Here is a 21,843-nt window from a genome sequence, read left to right as displayed (position 1 = left end):
GAACTAGAAAAATAATAAAAATGTGTATAAAAGCACACAAAAAGTCTAAAAAGCCAGTTCATCTTGAACAAAAGAAAGACACAGCAGGAGGCTATCCATTCTAGAAATACAAAGCAAAACTAAGTGAGATATCACCACAGCCTTGTCCTCGTTCTGTATCAGATGACACACGCTGGTGGGTGGGTGGTAGCTAAGTTCATAGCATCATTATAGAAGACAGTATGGAAGCCAGCTCCTCCCCCAAATGGAAATTAAACTACCATGTATGTCCTGTGCCCAGCAATTCAAATAGTGGGTATACAAACAAGTGATAGGGACAGGGAGGGAGGAAGGGAAGAATCATGGAAGGAGGAAGGAGAGAAAGGAAGGAGAGAATAAAGAAAGAGATGAGAAAGAAATATGTGCAGCTCAGTGCAGCTTACTGCAACAGCTCTTGTCTTAGTTAGGCTTTCTGCTGTTGTCATAAGAACACCACGAACACAAGTAACTTTGAGAGTAACGGGTTTATTTTGTCTCACATGTCCCAGTCATGGTCCATCGAGAAGAGAAATCAGGCCAGACACTCGGGCTAGGAGCCTGAAAGGGAGAGGTGACACAGAAACCACAGAGGAACACTGTTTACTGGCTTGCTCTTCATGGCTTGCTCAGCCTGCTTCCTAATAGCATCCGGGACCATCAGCCCAGGGATAGCACCATCCACAGTGAGTTGAGACCTCCCACATCAATTTTCAATCAAGAAAATGCATCACAAGCTTGCCCACAACCCAGTCTGGAAAGGGCATTTTCTCAACTGTGGCTCCTTCTTCGAAACGGACTCTGGCTTGTGCTAAGTAGACATAAAAGTAGTCAGTACACTATTTATAATAACGGAGAAACAGGAACAAGCTCAAAGCTTATTAAGGAATGGGCATGTATGCAGCGCGTGTATACAATGGTAGATTAGGCGGTTGTGAAAAGAAAGAAATCCTGTCATTTGCATGAGCGTGAGTGGGTTTGGAAAACATTATGGTAAATGAAAGAAGCAAGGCACTTAAGACCAAGAACACATGGTCTCGCTTCCATGTGGTGTTTTGAGAAGAATGATAATTATCAAAGGCTGGGCCGCATAAAGGGAGATTAAGCCATGGAAAGATTGACCAACAAGTACTAAGCTACAGTTTGCAAAGAGAATGAAATTCTGATGTGTTGTTGAACATTAAGGTAACTCAATCTACAGAAAAACTACATCCGTACTACATCTTAAAAACTAGAGGTGGGGATTTTAAATACTTTTTTTTACCATAAAGCAACAACAGTTCGAAGAGACAGATATGTTTAACCATACACGAACATTTTTTAATGTGTGGACTTATCAATGCATTATTTTATACTCATTAGCATATATAATTCTTATGCTTTTAACTATTGGCCAAAAACAGATTTATTTTTAATTTTATAAAACAGTGGGAATAAATGTGTTATATGATTTTTAAATACAAGAAAATCAAAGCTTGTTTCTTGTGAAACAGCTTCAAGGACTTTGAACCTGGGCCAGGCCTGGCAGTGGATACATGACTTTAACCTCAGCACTTGAAGCAGAGGCAGGTAGATCTCTGTGTATTCAACATTTGCCTGATCTACATAGAGAGCTCCAGGCCAGCCAGGCCTGCGAAGTGAGACCCTATCTCAAAATAAAAAATAAATAGATAAAATACAAATATTCTGAAACTGCTATCTATGCTCACACACGTCAATCGTGGATGCCAATCTTTGTTTGGTCTATCTTTCTCCAGCCCAAGCAGGAAATAAGAAGTGTTGCTTCTGCTGAGAAGGATGGAGTTTTGCCTGAATCCTGCCTCTCAAATTTAAAAACAAATTCCAAGCGGCCAAAGAAAACATATTATTTTGAAAATGTAGTTCATTTTCCAAGGACGTTATTATTTTCTGCCTCACACAGTATGAGATTTCATGTGGTAGCCCATGCAATTTTTACAGCTAAACACACGGTCTGAGGACAGAATATAGTTGTGGTCTGTACAAAGCCCGAAGTCTTAACCAGGATAGCACGCTGCTTTTCTTCCATGTCTGGGAGAGACTAAGAAAGGCTCTCCTGATTTAAGTATGCTGGGCCTCGTTCTTCATAGCTCAAAAAGCAAGTCCACATAAATTCATTATCTTTAAAAATACTTAGGATTGGAATTCTGATCAAAGTGTGATGCCCACATTCATTTTTAGCCATCGAAAGGTTCCGTTCTATCTTTATGCACCTTGGTTTCTGGCTGTAATCCTTCCCCCATCCCCTAACCCTCGCCCACTTGGAAGAATTGTTGGGATTTAAGTTTGAGCCAAAAAAAAAAAAAGGCTAAAAAGGCTAGGAAGCACTTACAGATGGAGATAATTAGCATATTAAAATAGGCCAGCCAGTTTTTTTATTTTTATTTTTTTTAATCAGGAAGTAGAGGGGTAAGTGCTCTTTCTGGCAAGGCTATAGAAGCTGTGTGGACAGAGGAAATGCGATTCAAACGAGTATGAGATTGGTATTTTCCTTGAACCAGATTTCAAAAGGCTAAAGCTGGAGTTCCTTTGACTGAAAACCAAGAAGCTGGCGGACTGAGCAGGGGCCTCCCTTGAAATTCTGCTCCAAGAGCACTGTTTTGAATTTTGTTTGAAAGTCTTAGAATGGGAGCTACTTGGTTTCGGAAGACACAGGATAAACACGGAGAAGTTCATTGCTCCCTAATGTGTGGTGGAGGAAGTGGCATTCTGGCACCACCTCCCTCTAAAAGGGGATTATAGAAGCGAGTGAGATGGGAAAGAAGGCCCTGGAACAAAACCTCAGCTCCTTGGGCATTTTTTTGCCAATTCTACAGCAACGGCCTGAGGCTGATTTGGGGTTCAGCCTCCATCAATGGGGTGTGCCTAATTGCCAGAAAATTTACTGTGGTTTCCGGAAATAGTGACGTAGTCAGACCTTCGGCTTATGCGTCTTCAGCAGCTTATTGGAAACAGACGTAAGGGACCATCATGAAGCAAGGCTTTTTAATGGGTAATATGGCACGTGCTGAACAAGGTACATCCCCATAGACCAGACACATTATAACACTGGCCAAGAATGAACATGCTTTGATTTCTGTGGTCATCTACAAGAACAGTAGACTTGCCATGGTCTTCCCATCTGCAAACATTTGTTACTACCTTTTACAGTCTTTTTTTTTTCTTCAGCAAATAATTAGTACAAAGAAATGTGCAGAGATGTAATGGAGCTTCCATGATGAACTCAAAGACGGAAGACGAAGCTGAGTGAGTACCTTTCCCACTAACCTACTTAGAGTGAAATGATCAGGCCAAAAGATTCTTGTCATGGCCTTCAATGATGAGCTCCATTGTCAGGAATCCTTTCCTTCTGTCAAGATGAAATATTGGGTATGCTACAGTGTGGAAGATTTTCAAATAGACTATTCTTACCTCTACTGAATAAATAGGTTTGCTTGGTGGTGACAGTGGAGGTGTTGTTGTTGGTGGTGGTGGTGATATGTGTGTGTGTTTCTTTTTTTCCTTTTCTTGGATTTTTTTTTCTCACATAAAATATTCTGATTATGGTTTTCCTTCCTTTACTCTTCCACAGAGTTAAAGCCAACTTCTGTTTATACACAGTTAACTCAAGTCACATGAATGCACATACACACACACACACACACACACACATATAAAACTGGAGTTGGGAGAGGTGGATGCTCTGGTGGGCTGGACCGAAAGCATGCCATTACACAAAACACATATGTAGCAGAGTTAATAAGAGAAATTTGGAGATAGAAACATAAGTAAACTTTTAGTCTAGGGAATGAATACCTTAGTAAAGATGGTGGGACTTGATCATTTGCCCTGCCCTTGATCAAGATGGTGATGAGGTCACCTGACATTAGTCAAAATGGCGATGGTCATGTGTTGTATAGAGAAACCACATTTTCAGAGCCACAGAGGGAATTTTAAACAGATACAATTAACAAGAGAGACATAGAGGCCGTGTTGAACACACATTTAAAACAGAATTACGTCCATGTGGCCACACCATTCACACGTTCCTTCATACATGAAGTAGACAGGACAATTACTCGGCAACGTGAGCTGCTGTGCCTCCAGATGCAACTGGGAGCGAGGCCTGGAACTGGAAACAGCTGCTTTGCAGATCTGACTAATCTTGCCGGTTTTTGCAGGACCAGCGGTAGTGGTGGCAGAGATAGAATAGAAGGAATAGGAATGAGAAAAGAAATATGAGCAAGAAAAAGAGCATTTTGAGGTGGGTGGGAATGGGGCAGCCCAGCAATAGAAAAAGCAGACAGGCGTGAGATGCAGGCGGGACACCGGCAGTCCTGTTTGCTGATAGTAATTAGAAAGCTCCCTTGTTAGGTTGTCATTTAAGGGCACATAGGTCACTTGTTAGTGCAAAGGTGGGTAACGTTAGGAATCTGTAAGGCAGAGGTTTTAAGGTCTGTAAAAGACACCATGGGGGCGGCTGGATGGATAGTTTATGATGGTTTGTTTTCCATGGTTAAAAATGTGAAAAAAGGGAAAACCCAAAGGCAACTAATCAGGACATCTCCTGAATAGTGCGAGGGTTGAGAGATAGGCCAAGCCAGTTTTTTATTTTTATTTTTTATTGAGAAAAAAAGTTTCTGCCTCCTCCCAGCCTCCCATTTCCCTTTTCCTCGACCCACTCCTCTCCCCTTCCCCCCACTCCTCTCCCCCTCCCTCTCCAGTCCAAAGAGTAGTCAGGGTTCCCTGCCTTGTGGAAAGTCCAAGGTCCTCCCCACTCCACCCAGGTCTAGGAAGGTGAACATCCAAACTGGCTAGGCTCCCACAAAGCCAGAACATGAAGTAGGATCAAAACCCCGTGCCATTATCCTTGGCTTCTCATCAGCCCTCTTTGTCGGCCATGTTCAGAGAGTCCGGTTTTATCCCATGCTTTTTCAGTCCCAGTCCAGCTGGCCTTGGTGAGCTCCCAATAGATCAGCCCCACTGTCTCAGTGGGTGGGTGCACCCCTCGTGGTCCTGACTTCCTTGCTCATGTTCTCCCTCCTTCTGTTCCTCATTGGGACCTTGGGAGCTCAGTCTCTATCTCCATCCATCGCTAGATGAAGGTTCTATGGTGATATGCAAGATATTCATCAGTATGGCTATAGGATAGGGCCATTTCAGGTTCCCTCTCCTCAGCTGCCCAAGGAACTAACTGGGGACATCGCCCTGGGCACCTGGGAGCCCCTCTAGGTTCAAGTCTCTTGCCAACCCTAAGATGGCTCCCTTAATTAAGATATATGCTTCCCTGCTCCCGTATCCATCCTTCCTTTATCCCAACCATGCCATTTCCCCAAGTTCCCCCCGTCCTCCCCTTTTCACTTTTCTCTCCCCATCTCCCCTTACTCTCTCCCCCAAGATCTGTCGGTACAGGAATTGGGGGCCAGAAAGGACCACTTCTGAGTGGTTGGATAGAGGACAAAATGTCCAAACAGTGGTGGTGACAGTGGTGCGAAATCTCAGTCTTTAGTCGTGGGGAACAACCAGAGATGAATGTGAGCAAAAGCCAACTTGGAGAAGGGAACCTTACCATTTGCAGCGATGGTGCAGGTACAGAATGTTGGAAAATGGTCTGCGTCCAGGGTCCCCACGCGTTCTCAGCCAGGCCGCCCACCCATGGGCAGGAGGAAATGTGGAGAGAACCTGGTTTTGTCATGCACCAATGTTATCATTTATAAAGGAATGTAAATGACCCGAGGCCGGTCCCACAAGGGGTGAGAGGTGGTGGCAGGTCAACTGAGGCCTCGGAGGTTCCCTTGGTGGGTGGACTCACAGACAGACACATAGGCCATGCAGAGAGAGTTTGAATATAGATTTTATTTAGTGTGTAATGTAGGGGAAAAAGAAAGGGATGGGGGAGGGGAGAGGGAGGGGGAAGAGAGAGAAACAGTAGTTACCTCTGCAGAAGAGGGACAGAAAGAAAGCAGGCTGGAGAGGAGGCAGGAGATCCAAACAAGAGATTGGGAATGGGTGGGGCTTATCTCTTAAAGGGACAGGGTAACCAGGCCACAGACCAGGTCAGCAGATTGTAACACAACACACTCTTCCTTCCAGATCCATTCCCTTTTTGTCTCTCATTAGAAAAGAACAGGCTTCAAAGAGATACATTAAAATACAACAAAATAAAATATAAGATAAAAGAAAACTATCACATTAAAGTTGGACAGGACAAACCAAGAGAAGGAAGATGCTATCAGAGACCCACTCACTCACACACTTAGAATCCCATATTAATCATGATTTCCAAATATCACAAAACTAGGACCAACCTCTGCCAGTGTTCCTGACACCCCCTTTATCCTTCACAGCCTTGAATGCACAGTCACAGTCACCCTGTAGGAAGACTACGATCACCAAGGCTTTCAAGTGAAGGAAGACTTCCTCCACCAGATAAATGATTGACCTGCATGGTGCAAGCTGAGGTGAGGGGTGAGCATGGATTTGGAATGATGAGAAAACCTGGGGAAGGTGCAGACCAGAAAATGAAGTTAGTGAGGTGAACCAATGTACCGACTGCGGAGCCTTGTGCTCTGCTTCACCCCGCTAACGTCTCTCTTCTGGGTTTCTTCTCAAAGACAAGCCCATAGGAAACATGGGGGAGTGGCTTCCAAGCTTGTTGGCTCAAGTATATCTGCACAGGATAGGAAGCACAGTGCAGCAGCCATGGAAATGTGTGGCTAAAAGAAAACTCTCTGCAGCGGGAGAGCTGATTGATAGCCCAGAGGCAGCCCTTCTGGATCCTCTACCACCATCACCATGTGTGAATTTCACCTGACCTCCTCAAGATTCATGAGTGTGGTATATGTCTTCCTGGTGACAAGATGCAGGATTCTTCATGTGGGAAACTATGGCTTGGGGGTCCCTTAACCAGCCTGGGCAATTTTCTCAAAACTGCGCCACTATTTGGCTTTTCCTGCTTTGAGAATTCTCCCCAGTTGCCGTTCTCGCTTTCAAAATTATAAACACAACAATCCCTGCTATTGCTTAAAGGGAATACTTCATCTCTCATATCAAAGGTATGACAGTTAAGTCAGGGTAAGGTAAGGGACTAGAAGCTGATTATTTCCCCCAAAATCTACATTTCAATGCTTTAACCCCACAGTGAAAGCATTTAGAGATAAACCTTTAGGAGGTACTGATTTTTGGATGAGATTGTGAAATGAGGCCTATGTGGAAATAGTCTTTATTTATCTCTGTTGCTATAATTAAACACCATGGATAGACAAAAACAACTTAAGGGAGGAGAGGACTTATTTGGCTTATATGTCTGATGTGGGATTCCCCTCTGTATGCTATGAATATGTTTTATTACCATTGGTTATTAAAGAAGTTGTTTCAGCCAATGGCTTAGTAGAGTAAAGCCAGGTGGGAAATCAGAACAAAGATATAGAGAGGAAGTAGACAGAGTCAGGGAGACACCCTATAACTGCCAAAAGAGACGGATGCTAGAAGCCAGCCAGAACTAGTAGGCCACTGCCTTGTGGTGATTCACAGATTAATAGAAATGGGTAAATTTAAGATGTAAGAGTTAGCTAGAAATATGCATAAGCTATTAGTGTTGTAATTAATATAGTTCCTGTGTTGTTATTCAGGTTTGAGCAGCCGGGAAATGAATAAGCAGCCTACGCCTACATATGTCCATATCGTGGTCCATGACTGAGAAAAGTCAGGGCAGGAACTCAAGCAGGAATCTGAAAGAAAAGTGGAAAGACATTACATTTTTTGTGGTTCACTTTCAAGATCATTCTTGGCTATCTTACTTATAAATCCAAAGATCACCAACGCAGGAATATACTGAGTTAGCTGAGCCTTCTTATATTACTTAACAATCAAGATGGTCTCCCATGGATCTGAGCAATCCCTCAATGGAGCCTCATCTCTCTTCCCTGACAAACTTATATAATAGCTTTATTTTTAAAATTAACTCCCTTTCTAGGAGGTATGGAGTTTTCTGTTTTCCCCAGAATAAAGACTAAGAAATAAAGTCTTGTAATTGGCTCCTTAACAACAGAAAGGGCTACAATTTATATTGTAGTGACATGGCCTTTTATTTGGATGTTGTTGGGGGACATTGTGTGTGTGTGTGTGTGTGTGTGTGTGTGTGTGTATTTATTTCTGTGTGTACAATAAGGATTATGGGAAACTATCACTTTTTATACCTAAACATGGTTCTTTTTATCCTTTGCCATGAGTGGAGTCTTGAACTTCCCCTTGTGCTGTTGGTCTTTATAAGTTGATCAGGGATAAAAAAAAATCTTCTGAAATTCCTCTGTTAGCTACAAAAGTGTTTTAGGCTTGCTTGCTTGCTTATAGCATTTATCTTTTAATTTTAAATCTATGTTACCTCAATGTTCATTTATTTAAATTCCTACTTTAGTAGAGCATTTATAAAGTATTGCGTCTGCCCACACATAAACTCTGTGAAGCTAATTTAGCCAGCCCATCAGTCCTGGTAATGAACTAGGTACTGACAGCCTTGTAGTTGGTCTCATTGTTTTATAATGTATACATCTTTCTGCTGCTGCTGAAAAATTTCCTGCAGACTCTTTGGGGTTTAAAGAAGCACAATGAAATGCTTGAATACAAAATGAATTTTTAAAACACCATAGAAAGTTTCATTCTTTCTCATGCATGAATGACTAAACAGACTTTGAATTGGAAAAAAAAAGGGAGACTCAAAGAAATCTTTGAATAGTAGGAAGAAGCGCTCAAAAGCAAAAGTATTCATCCCTTGAATGTTGATGCTCTTTCCTCCTATAGCACATGTGGTAGATGAGAGATAGGTCTCAAAACTGCAAGTTGATTAACCCAAGAATCCTTATTCTTGAGAAACATAGTGAAAATGAGAACTTATAACCATAATTGTCATTACTTTAATTTATACTTGCCAAACAAGAATATAAACTAAAAGCAGTGGCGAGCAGAGGAGCAGCATTATTCGGTTAACACAAAAATCTATCACAGTCCCCCATCTATCCACAAGTTCTGACAGTCACCCACCAAACTGAGAAAAAGTTTGAATGCATTTATCAGGTTTTCCTAAATGGTATAACCCTTCTAAGTCCGTGAGATATAACCTATAACCAAAAGAGTAAGTTATTAAAATTTCAAAGGACTGATAAATCCCAACAGATTCATTTCCCCTTATGAGACACTCCAATTTAGTGTCATGAAACCAAAGCAAGTTAGAAACAGACTGGCATGTTTCCAAAAAGGTTGCATTTCTTCACTATATGTTTTAAAATCCTTGTGAAAGACATGGTCCACATCTGACCTCCCAAAGACTCAATTCACCAATGTGATGATACAAGGAAATATTCCGTTAGATGTCGCTTTTCATCCTATCCCATTATCGGGGTCTAAAATACATCAATAATATGCAAACTAGGCATCCCAGTTCTACCTGAAAGAAGAAGAAACATAGAAGCTTCTAATGCTAACATACTTTGGAAAAGACTGAGGATTCCCATGTAAGTGGAGGCTTCTCAGCAAGAATCCAAAACTACTATCACCATAAAAAAAATTTTTTTAAAAAATGTCTCTTAAACCTCTCCATGTGCTCTGAAATAAATCAGTAAGAAAGTGTGGCAAAATGAAAAAGAGCCAAGTATGTGAAATGAGGGTTTGAAATCTGAAGATATCCTACTGATGTAATATGCTAGAACTCAGTCATGTGTAGTAGGAAGCTGTTCATTGGTTCTCGGCTGCCCAGATCCAAAATAATCACACAGAAACTATATTATTTAAAAGAGTCCTTGGCCAATAGCTTAAGCATATTTCTAGCTCACCCTTATCTCTTAAATTAACCAATTTTTATTATTTTATATTTTACCATGAGGGTTATGGCCTACCGGAAAGATTCCAACTTTCATTTTGCATTTCTCCTCTGGCAGCACCATGGCATCTCTCCGACTCCGCCTTCTTTCTCTCAGCATTCAGTTTAGTTTTCCACACCTACTTCTATTCTACCCTATCTCAGGCCAGGGCAGATTCTTTATTCATTAACCAATAAAAGCAAGACATGCAGAAGGACTTCCCACACCTGTCATGTTCTTTCCCTTTTATAGCTTTACTATTAAAGTAATAGGAAGGGAGTTGGATCCTGTGTGTCACAGGGGACAGTTTTCTGTATTATTATTTGAAAATCATTTAATCTGTCTTTAAGGATGGTTTGTGGCAAATCCCTGCACTAGAACAGCAGTTGTTAACCAGTGGGTCACAACCTCTTTGACAATCCTCTATCTCCAAAAATATTTACATTAAATGGTTTATAACAGTATCAAAGTTGCAGTTATGAGGTAGCCATGAAAATAATTTTATGTCAGGGGTCACCACAACATGAGAAATTGTATTAAAGGGTCACAGTATTAGAGAAGATGATAACCACTGCACTAGAAAGAAAAATGCTTCTAAATAAAAAGATCATTGACGAAAAAAAAGGAGGAGAAGAAAAGGAAAGAAGACAGGAAGGAAGGGTAAGATGAAAGAAAGAAAAAGGAGAGGAAGAGGCATTTAAGAGCCCTAGAACACAGATAAGAATTTTTTACCCGGCAATCTTGTCTACTTCCCATATCCAGGAGGATAACTATGTTTTTCTTTGGGTTCTTATTTAGCTTCTTTAGGATCACAAATTATAGACTCAGTGACCTTTATTTATGGCTAGAAACCAATTATGAGTGAGTACATCCCATGTTCATCTTTTTGGGTCTGGGTTACCTCACTCAGGATAGTGTTTTCTATTTCCATCCATCTGCATGCAAAATCCGAGAAGTCATTGTTTTTTACCGCAGAATAGTACTCTAATGTGTATATATTCCACACTTTCTTCATCCATTCTTCCATTGAAGGACATCTAGGTTGTTTCCAGGTTCTGGCTATTACAAATAATGCTGCTAAGAACATAGTTGAACAAATGGTTTTGTCATATGATAGGGCATCTCTTGGGTATATTCCCAGGAGTGGTTTTGCTGGGTCCCGGGGTAGGTTGATCCCGAATTTCCTAAGACTGCCACACTGATTTCCAAAATTGGGATCTTGAGGGTGGGGTGGGATGGGGTTAAGGGGAGATGGGGAGAGAAAAGTGAAAAGGGGCGGATGGGGGGAACTTGGGGAAACGGGATGATTGGGATAAAGGAAGGTTGGATAGGGGAGCAGGGAAGCATATATCTTAGTTAAGGGAGCTACCTTAGGGTTGGCAAGAGACTTGAACCTAGAGGGGCTTCCAGGTGCCCAGGGCGATGTCCCCAGTTAGTTCCTTGGGCAGATGAGGATAGGGAACCTGAAATGGCCCTATCCTATAGCAATACTGATGAATATCTTGCATATCACCATAGAACATTCATCTGGCGATGGATGGAGATAGAGACAGAGACCCACATTGGAGCACTGGACTGAGCTCCCAAGGTCCCAATGAGGAGCAGAAGGAGGGAGAACATGAGCAAGGAAGTCAGGACCACGAGGGGTGCACCCACCCACTGAGACAGTGGGGCTGATCTATTGGGAGCTCACCAAGGCCAGCTGGACTGGGACTGAAAAAGCATGGGATAAAACCAGACTCTCTGAACATGGCAGACAATGAGGGCTGAGGAGAAGCCAAGGACAATGGCACGGGGTTTTGATCCTACTTCATGTTCTGGCTTTGTGGGAGCCTAGCCAGTTTGGATGTTCACCTTCCTAGACCTGGGTGGAGGGGGGAGGACCTTGGACTTTCCACAGGGCAGAGAACCCTGACTGCTCTTGGGACTGGAGAGGGAGGGGGAGAGGAGTGGGGGGAGGGGGAGAGGAGTGGGGGTAAGGGGGAGAGGGGCGGGAGAAGGGGGAGGGAAATGGGAGGCTGGGAGGAGGCGAAAAAATTTTTTTTTGAATAAAAAATAAAAAAAAGAATTTTTTAAAATAAAATTGGTAAGGATTACAGTGATGATGATGATGACTTGTACTTAGTAAATACTTGGTTGACATCAGGACTTTGCTAAATGTTATTCCTTTGATTTCACGTAGTGAGTGGGTGGCGTCACTGTCCTACTTCATAAAGTCATTTTGCTAAGCGAACACACAAACACAAAAGCCCAGAAGTCAAGATGAAAAGCTAAAACTGGATTCTTGAACCATGATTTCATACTCATAAGTTCCCAGGGATTTCTAATGTGGTTCCTTAAAACCTGCCAAACTGATGACCTGTTTTAGCTCGGTGATCCACAGTGACTCTTGTTGGACACTGTCAACTAAGAGTTCTCTGTGTCCAGGGGTCACCGATAAAACTCCCGTGAATTAAAAGTTATTGAGCAGTCAGAATATGGCCACCGTGACTCACAGGTATTTATGGGACCCGGAGGATGGCACTCTTACCCTGCCCTTCATGAAGCTCTGTACTTCCTGAAAAGAAGAAAATAGCGATGTGAGAACGAGTGCCAGTGTCATTGATGAATAATGAGCAAAGCAGAAATAGTGGCCAGGACAATACCCAAGAGAATTAAAGAAGTCTGACAGCATTTGGGGAAGAAATGATATGGAAGCCATAATGGGAAGGGTCAGTGCCTTTGCAAAAAAAGAAAAGCGCTTAAGTGAAGGACCCGTGAAAAGGGAATAGAAGCACTGCCAATGACAAGGACTTCCTCTGTGTTGTCTCTCTTTTTGTCAACAGGGATGCACCACCTGTCACAGACAGCTCACAGGAATGTGCACCTTTACCACTGCCCTGATGTATGTAGTGAAGCTATCTTCTCCCCTGCTGATAAGCGAAAAATGAACACTTCTGTTTACTGCAGTTACTACTAGTTGCACAACAGTCACAACGTTTATTCCCACGCAGTTGAAGTCTTTCCCTCACCATGGACTGTAGCAAGCTCCTCTTGTTCTCACCCGGGATTTCCTTCCTCTTCTTCCCTCACTCCATCATGTTTGCCAACCTCCAAAATGTCTGGCCTTCCAGATGTGCAGCCAAGAGTGATAACAAGAATTACGGAGCAGAGGTTCTGTGTTTGCAGGACAGCAGCACACCCTTGGCTTAGCATTCCTTTACAGCTGATAGTACTAAGAGTTATCTTGCAAATCCTCTGTTTCTCAACAAAACACCCACCTAAGGGGCTCAGTGATTAAAAGCACTTTCTTCTCTTACAGAGGACCCATGTGGTGGCTCACAACCATCTGTAACTCCAGATCCAAGGGATACAAGACCTTTTCTGGCCTTGACAGACTCCTTGACCCAGATTGTACATATAAACTATACAAACACACACATATACACACAAAATTAAAGATAATTATTTATTTAGTAAACAGCTGACAATTTCTGGCCCCAGGTGCTACCTAGTAACACACTTGTCTTAAGCTCTCGCAATGTAACGATACTTTGATACTTTCAACTCATCATCTATAAGAACCTAAAAATACAAGACTCACCCTTGTATCCATGGCCTGCAACACATTCACAGAAAATGCATACTTCATCTTAGCCCAACTCTGAGAGTTCTGGAAGAGTCCCAAATATAACCACTCTGACTCAGCTGCCCTTGATAATCTTTCACACTTGAGATTACTTAGGAGATTCAGACACTGGTCCACTTCAACCTGAAGGAATACTTATCTGGCTATCAAAGTATGCCAGCGGAAGAACCATCCTGACGAGAGGGGCAAGCATCTGTCAGAACTTGCCCTTATAGGAGTGATGGGACCTCAGCACAGTTCTGCAAAAAAGCATCTTAAGAAGTCACTCTGCAACCCTCTTCTCATGCTTGGATGTTCCTGCTTAAGGTGAGGAGACTATGAATGAGCTTCTCCTATTCTTACTTAGAAGCCATGTCACATGACTCCAACTTACAATAGGTGGGTGTCTATTGTTTTGAAACCTAAACTTCCATTTATACAAACTTTTCTATAACATATTGCATATGTTCTATATTTAATAGTTTCCATTTTTATATAGACCCAATTGTCTAAAACACACTTGCGTTCCACTTATGTCTAAATTATGTTGGCATGAGCTTCAAAACCTCAAGTGTCCCCAAGATATTTTAGGGAGCCAAAAAGGGTGTCACACACATGGCCACAGCCCGGTCTATAACTGTGTGGTGTCTGTGTTTTCCGTCCTTTCCTGCTCTCACCTATAATTTTCCAAATTCTCTGTTTCCAGATTTGAAGGGTGTCAGATCATTGCTGGGTTCCAAGGGGAAACAGAGGAGATGGTCTTCTCCTCACATATTGCATGTTGAATCTGTTAACCAAGACTCTAAAGTGATTCTTTCATAGAAATTAACTGTGGGACATCTCCTACTTTCCATAATCCTCCAAATAAGTTTAATACCCTCCCCCTTTCAAAGGCAAAACCTAAAAGAGCGCCATTATTTTCCTGACCATTCCTTTTCTTGGCATGGGTAGTACAACTTAGTGTAGGGCCAAAGCCACTCCTATCCTTAGCTCCCCACAGCCACAGCCTCCACAACCCAAATTCCTTCCTTATTTTTCCTCTCGGCCCAGCAGAAAACAGAAATGTCCACACATGTTGATGGATGGCAGGCAAGGGAGGGCACATGTACCACTGGTCATTTCTGACTCATTGGTCTGAAAACAAAGGATGCCCACGATTATCTTGATTATAATCTTTAAACTTACAGGCCATTCTGGAGGGGGAAAAAATCAAAGTAAATCTACTTCATGAAAGAGAAATTATAAATATGTAAATGCTTTCAAGTGCAAAACATGTCTCCAGAAAGACCCCAAGGAACTTATTCATGTAAGAGGCTACTTCCAACACGAGAAGTTGTTGACTGGGAAGAGAGGTACAGAAGGTTTCTTTTCAAAAGAATTTTATTTTCCATAGTTTAAGTGTTTTGCATGTGCCTATATTTTCTATTCAATATATGTCTTGAAAGACTATTCAGTGAAAATACTTCTAATTCCCCAACTTTGAAGTTGTTGCCTATATGTCTTTATTAGCTCCACTGAGAAAGTACTTCAAATGGAGGGCAATGAGAAGAGGGTTTTCTTTTTTCTCCTTTTCATGGTTAATCACTTCTTCAGAGCAGGGATATTCTTTTACAAAAGACATTATTCTAAAGATTGTCTATTGCACTGTATTCTAACAAATATAAATTCAGCAAGTCTCCATGTCAGCAAGGAATTTAGGCCGTGATGAAACACAGATTGACTGACTCTTTCTAATATGGATTCTTCAGCAGTTCTTGATGAATCCTGCCAAGGTTCTTTTAAATGAACAATATCAAAAGTTTTAAGCCAAGAGCACACATTTCAACTTTATTATCTTATACATTTTTAATTTGGCTGTTCTAAATTTATTTATGGCATGCCTGAGTGTACTTCTACTTCCAATGCATGAATGTATCACTTGATCACTTGTTCAAGTTTCTCTTAAGATTTTTCTTACCAGGTAGTATGAAAATTGTTTCATGTAAAAATGGAGAAGTTAATTTGTTGTCTTTATGAAACTCAAAGAATATCACGGGCATTGAAATGTTGCCTCATTTTCCCAAATCTTTAGAAATCGAGCTACAGAAAGGTAAGAATGTTGCAAGGGAATGATATGGTCAGTAATTTGGGAACTAATCTATATAATCAACACATGGAGGTAGAAATAAAATATGACAACAAAGACATTATTACTATATACTCTCACAGGCAAAAATTAGAAACTTCATTTTCTCTTCTTCCCACTAGGTCCAAGGTGCGACTAAAGATCCTTCTACTAATTCTTTTCTTGAATTAGGAATATAGATAAAGTCTGTTCTACTTAAGCATTTTATGCATACATGCACACACACAGAGAAAGAGAGAGAGAAAGAGAGAGAGAGAGAGAGAGAGAGAGAGAGAGAGAGAGAGAGAGAGAGAGAGAGAATGGGGAAACATGGGCTCATACATGCATACATAGAGATAAATTGGTACATAGACATAACCCAGACACATGGAGACAAACACACATGGAGACACACCCACAAGTACTCTCACGACTCTTATCATCTAGCTCCAGGTTCTCAAAAAACAGGGATCCACAGGGCTAACCTGGTGGGTCACTTCCCTTCCCTCCTCTCCCTCTCGACTCTTCTCCCTGTTCTACCACATCCATTAATGACTCTCCTCAGAAACCCTGTTCATTCCAAAGCCAGAAGCCATATATACCCACAGTTCTCTGCCTTCCTGACCTCTCTTAGTGTCTGACACTATAGCAATTCCTTGGAAAAACACATTTGTCAGTGAATTTCAGGGACTTACAATGCCATTGCTTTTCTCTACTTTTCTGATTATTTAATGTCAGTTGTTGGGTTTGGAGAACAATGCACAATTTTATAATTGTTACTATATATTCATATATTTATATAGGGATATTTCTAGACGATACAAAAAACACAGCATTTCTTTTTTTTCATAGAACTTGCTGGCAAGCAGAGAAGAAAATCAATAAAACCAGCAATTATCATAAAAGCAGTAAGTATCAGGACTAGAACTGTACAGAGTGCTAGGCCAAATGGGGACAGAGCAGCAACAGCTAAACCTTTGAAGGATGGACAGAAACATTATCCCAGAGAAATGCTGTGTAGGTCTAAGTCTGAAGGGTAATAGCCACACACAGAAAGGGTTTACTCCAGAATGAACTAGACAAGCTGTTCTTCCTGGAATCTCAACATGGAAAACAGGGCATAAAACAAAAAAGGGGTCTGGTGGGCTGCAAGGGCTGGTGACTCAAGCCTACAAGTTTCTTATTATCATAGCTCCCTATATGCACCTCAAATGAGAAGAAGAAAAGAAGACAATAAAGGGCATCAGACAGCAGGCGCTCCGAGCAGCTTTCACTTCTCTTTTGCAAGGTAAATGCCGGTACAGTAATCAAAGCATTTCACATCTCGTTGTGTGGAACATTTGACCATAGATTTATAGGGAAACTATTAGGCTTTATTCCCCAGCCTCAGCCCCCTGAGAGCCCTGGTGCCGGTCCATTGATGGCCTCACTGAGCACGACCCTGACAGGAAGCAGAAGTCTAGCACTTCTTGTTCCAACCCATGGGACCCTGAAGGGCCTTTGGCTCCAGCTCCTCCTTGACACCAGGTGAAGACAGTAGAGTGTGTGGAAATCTGGAAATGAGATAAATTCTCCTTTGGAGAATTAAGATGGTTTCACGCTACTGAGACATAGGTGTTGGTAACTCTCACCACTGACATCTACTGGGAAATGGGTTCTAGATAACATGTAATTTAACATCTTCTCTAGCTCCCTTCAAACAGGGCCATCAGACAGTTGTCATTATAGCTAAAAGCTTCCTGTTTCTTTGCTATGTAAGTCTCTGATATCTCTTACTGCCCCTATTCATTGAATAGGAAGTTTATACATGAAAAGGCAAGCCTTCTATACCTCCTTCTGTTCCTCTGTCATCCCCTGCCCTCCTCCCATCCACCCTATCCTCTTCTGCTTTTCTCCATGTTACCAGTTCACACGGTTGGACAGACACTGAGGCAAAGGAAACCCAGGCAACAGACCCTTTTACAGGTGTCGTGGGACCCCATCATAAGAAGTACAAATAAAGCTTCAAGAGAGTTTGTTGGTGATGGAGCTCGAGGGGTAGGAGGTCAGGAACAATGAAAATATGAATGAAGAAAAGGAGGGACATAGAAGAATGGGTTGGCTGCAAAGGAGAGGAGAAATCCACAGAGGGACTGTTGTGTTCAGGAAAGAGTGACAATACGGGGTTGGGGGGGGCATTCACTAATCACATTTTTCCCAGCTTGGTTTTTACTATTACATTGTTTCATTGGTAATTAAAACTGACGGAAAATCTTCAGCCCCAAGTTTCATGGATAGTTCTTGGTAAGAGAAATAATAGACTCATGAATAAGCTTCCACCATTCCTAAAATAATAACATTTTTGATAGGCTCACTAGCATAATTGAATCTCTTTGTTAGAAAAATGGGTGACCTTTCCTCTGCAGTGTAACTTTAGAATGGGAGCAAGGCATCTAAATGAACAGAGAATGCACGGCAGACCTAAGCCACAGGTTTTGTGTGTGTCGTTTTAGTTAATCCCCCAAATAAGCTATGTGTTATTGTCTTCATGTTCCTGGTGAGAAGTCTAGGGGCCAGAGGTTTCAAATAAACTTGTCTGGGTAGCGTATCTAATGAGAGTAGGAGGCAGAATTCGAGCCTTGAATGTGTAAGTAAGTCTTTGTATGATTGTTAGATGAATTTCAGCTGCCTTAGACTGCCCTGCTGAACTATCTAATCTACTCAGTTTTAGGGTAGAGATTTCACACTTGCTACATGATAATACCACATCCTTCTCTGCCAGAACATGCCCTGGAAAATAGTATAGGTGTCTACTTCAGCAAAGTTTTAGCATACTCTTAATTTTAATGTTTGTTTTCTGTTTCTTCTATATCATCATAAATGTTGTAACCATAGATAGTTTTGCAATATGTTTATATGTGCAATGTATACAGTATTTTCTCACAGTGTGATTATCAAATTTGTAGTGGAGGAAAATGAAGTTCTTGGATTAATAGTCGTATTGCTGAGAATTAGTGTATATTTGAATGATGGGTATTACCAGTGAATGAAAAAGGAAAGGTGGGTCCCCTTTAGGTAGAAATACATTTTCTGTCTAACAACATATGTAATAGTAGACTGAGATAAAATGAAGCAATTTCTCTTGGGTATTTAAGCTGTACAGAAGGTAAAAGAAAGCACACTATGGGTTTTAATGCTTTGTCTCTCAACAGGGGCCCCGGCGAATCTATCTTGGTAGAAAATAATCCCACTCTTGGAAAATAAACCTATCTAATATAAAATACATAAGCACAAAAAGAAAAGAAGTAGCATTGTTAATCACCTTCACCTCAACTTGTTGAACCTTTCTTTTTCTTAATTTTATATTTGGTTTGGTTGCTTGATTTTTCAAGACAGGGTTTCTTTGTGTAGCCTTGGCTGTCCTGACACCAGCTCTGTTGACCAGGCTAGTCCTGTACTCACAGAGACCTTCCTGCCTCTACCTCCCATGTGATGGGATTAAAGGCATGTACTGCCACTACCAACTGTCATCTACCTTTGTTTTGTCTTGAATGTTATGCATATAGGTGTTTTGCTTTCCTGTGTGCCTGTTCACCATGTGTGTGCAGTGCCCACAGAGTCCAGAAGAGGAGGTCATCTCTCCTGGAACTGGAGTTATAGATGGATATGAGCCATCATGTGGGTGCTGGGAATTAAACTCGGAACCTCTGGAAGAATAGCCAGACCTCTTAACATCGAAGTCATATATCGAGCCCCTTAATTTCATAATTTATTTTATACGTATGTATGTTTTGTCTGCATGTATGTATGTGCATGCCTAGAGTTCATAGAGAGTAAAACAGCCACACTGATCAATCTTACAGACCAAGCAGTGGTGACACACACCTTTAATCCCAAGAGCCAGCCTGGTTTGCCATAGAAATCAGGCGATAGTGGTGCATGCCTTTAACCCCAGCCCTAGAGAGGAATGTAAAACAGAAGGAGACAGCTCTCACACACAATCTCATTCTGAAATTCCTGGAGGCAGGATCACCGCTTCAGACTGAGGTAGAAGTAAGAGCCAATGGCTGGCTGTTTTGCTTTTCTGACCTTCTTTTGAGCCCCAATTTCTGTTCCGGGTTTTTTATTAATCATGCTACACCTCTGTAAGAGCAAGTGCTCTGAACCACTGAGTCATTTCTCCAATCCCCAGCTGAATCCCCCTTATAGGTACAGCCTTCTTTCTTTCTTCTTTCAACCAAATGTCTAGTTCAACGATTACAGGCAAGCATAATTAGAAGTAATTGTAGGAGCGTGCTGTTTATGTGCATGGGTGGGTTGAAATGCCAATTTCAACTGTTCTGGGGAAATCCAAATTCCCAAGGTATCTTAAAAGAACAAAACTTTTTTCCTTGTTTTTCAAATTGAGTTTAACTATAGGAATCTTTCTTGAAAGTTATCCTGGGCATACTTTGTTATGTTTGTTTTTTGCTTTTATATTTGAGACAGGGTCTCATGTAGCTCAAGCTGATCTCAAACTCACTATATACCTAAAGCTGTCCTTGGACTACTGGTCCACTGGCTTTCTTCCTCTGCAATATGATATTCCTGATCCATACCAAATTTATTCTGGAGACTGAGCTCAGAGGCTCATGTATACTAGGTAAGCACTCTGCCAAATGAGCTCCATCTCAACCCCTAAATGCGTACTTTCATTGCTCCTTCTTTTTATCTCAGCTATTGCAAGTATTTTTACTTCCTTTCCCTAGTTTCTCATGATCTCATCTAAATAAATGCCAGAATCACAAAATTTTAAAAGTGATCTTTGTATCCTCTGTTCCACCTTTCTCATTTTGTTAATGATATAGAAACTGAAGCTCTTGGAGATCAAAGGACTTGTTTGTGATCTGTTCAGAGATATTCACAGTACAGTGTATAAACCCAATAGCTCACTGCACAAATTATCACGAATGAATTAGTAAATTTGTGGAAGTCAATGAGTTCTCAATCAGAGCCACTACTGAGACAGCATCCTCTCCAGAAAGCCAAAGCTTTGCTGCCTAGACTGGTAAGGTCTCTGTTGGTGTGAATAGAAACTATGACCATGGTAGCTCTTATAAAGGAAAACATTTAATAGGGACTGGTTTACAGTTTCAAAGGTTTAGTCCATTATCATGGTGGGAAACAAGGTAGTAAACAGGCAGACATGGTACTGGAAAAGAAGTTGAGAGTTCTACATCTTGATCTACAGGCCACAGAAGCAATTGTGACACTGGACATGGCTTGAGCATAAAAGACCTCAAAGCCTGCCTCCCAGTGACACACTTCCTCCAAAATGGCCGCATTTCCTAATTAGTGCCGCTCCTTTTGGTAGCCATTTTCTTTCAAACCACCAAACTATCTTAGGTTCTCCTGAAACTGAAAGTTTTGATGACATTGGGTAAAAGTCTATAGAGTTGTGATATTCATCTTCAAAACAGTTCCCACAACTCTTCCAGAGATATCCATTTTGTTATCAAAAAGGAGAAATTTCATGAAGAAATGAGGCACTTGAGTAAGAGCCTACCAAAGGTTGAAGAAAGAAGAGGTAAGATCCAAACCTGAATCTTGAATGCTTTTTGCAATAGCCTAAGTTGCTTCTCCTTCCATGATTCTACTAGTTCAAAGATAAAATGGTATATTTATGTTGCTTTTTTCTGTTTTCGATAAATTATCCTAGATTAACATCAAATTCACTGTGTATCTGAGGATGACCTTGAAGTCCAGATCCTCCAGCCTCCACCTCCCTAGTGCCAGTGTGTGCAACACTATTTCCAGGTCAATTCTACTTTTTGAAAGTCAGAAAATATATTCAGCAAAATAACTATGCATGCACGCCGCTTTTTTGTTTCTTCCCTCAGCTATTCATTCACTGAGTAGTAGACACTTGAAACACAGGCATTAACGCGCCTCTTCAGAAGAAAGCAGAATGGAACCTTCCAGGGAGTTCAGAAGAACTAGCAAATACAAGCTCTGGTTACTGATTTAGGGTATGGAAAGCATTTAATATGTTTTTCTAGGGTGTATACTAAGAAAGAAAGAGGATTTGAAAAGAATCTGAAAATAGCATGATGATTAAATAGTCAGAAAGGAAAGAATTACACAAAGGGAATTATTTTGTCAACTCAAGAGAAGTCAACATAATAATAGTTTTCCAGGGGATGAAAGACCATTATCCTGACAACGATGACAGACTGTTCTCTATTTCCAAATAAAATAAAGCCAAAGGAAACGTAACAAAACCTGCAGGGTTTAGTCTGCTGAGCATG

The sequence above is a fragment of the Microtus pennsylvanicus genome, chromosome 19, assembly GCF_037038515.1.
Source record: "Microtus pennsylvanicus isolate mMicPen1 chromosome 19, mMicPen1.hap1, whole genome shotgun sequence".
Classification (NCBI taxonomy): Eukaryota; Metazoa; Chordata; class Mammalia; order Rodentia; family Cricetidae; genus Microtus; species Microtus pennsylvanicus.
Note: the sequence above shows the minus strand (reverse complement) of the source record.